Raw genomic sequence first — 573 nt, forward strand, 5'->3', positions numbered from 1 at the left:
CCCTCGCCCTCCTCCTGCACGAGCCCCGAGTGCCGAGCTGGCCGCGAGCGCCCGCCCCGTGCATGCGCGGTGCGGGCTGGGAGCGGGCGCGCCGCCGACTCGCGCAGGCACGTAACGGGGGGGGAGGGGGCGCGCCGCGCGTGCGCGCCAGAGAGCACGTAACGGGGGGGCCGGGGGCGGCCCCTGGCGCGCCAGGAAGGCCGCGCGTGCGCGCCAAAGGGCACGTAAGGGGGGGGGGGCAGAACTGGCGCGCCAGAAAGGCCGCGCGCTGCGCGTGCGCGCCAAAGGGCACGTAACTAGGGGAGGGGGCGGGCCCTGGCGCGCCAGGAAGGCCTCGCGCCGCGCGTGCGCGCCAAAGAGCACCTAACGGGGGGGGCGGCCCTGGCGCCCCAGAGAGGCCGCGCGCTGCGCGTGCTCGCCAAAGAGCACCTAACCGGGGGGAGGCTTTGCTCGCAGGGAAGGCCGCGCGTGCGCGCCAAAAGGCACGTAACGGGGGGGCAGCCCCTGGCGCGCCTGAAAAGCTGCGCGTGCGCGCCAAAAGGCACGTAACGGGGGAGGAGCCCCTGGCGCGCC

Source organism: Tachyglossus aculeatus, chromosome 5, assembly GCF_015852505.1.
Source record: "Tachyglossus aculeatus isolate mTacAcu1 chromosome 5, mTacAcu1.pri, whole genome shotgun sequence".
Taxonomy (NCBI): domain Eukaryota; kingdom Metazoa; phylum Chordata; class Mammalia; order Monotremata; family Tachyglossidae; genus Tachyglossus; species Tachyglossus aculeatus.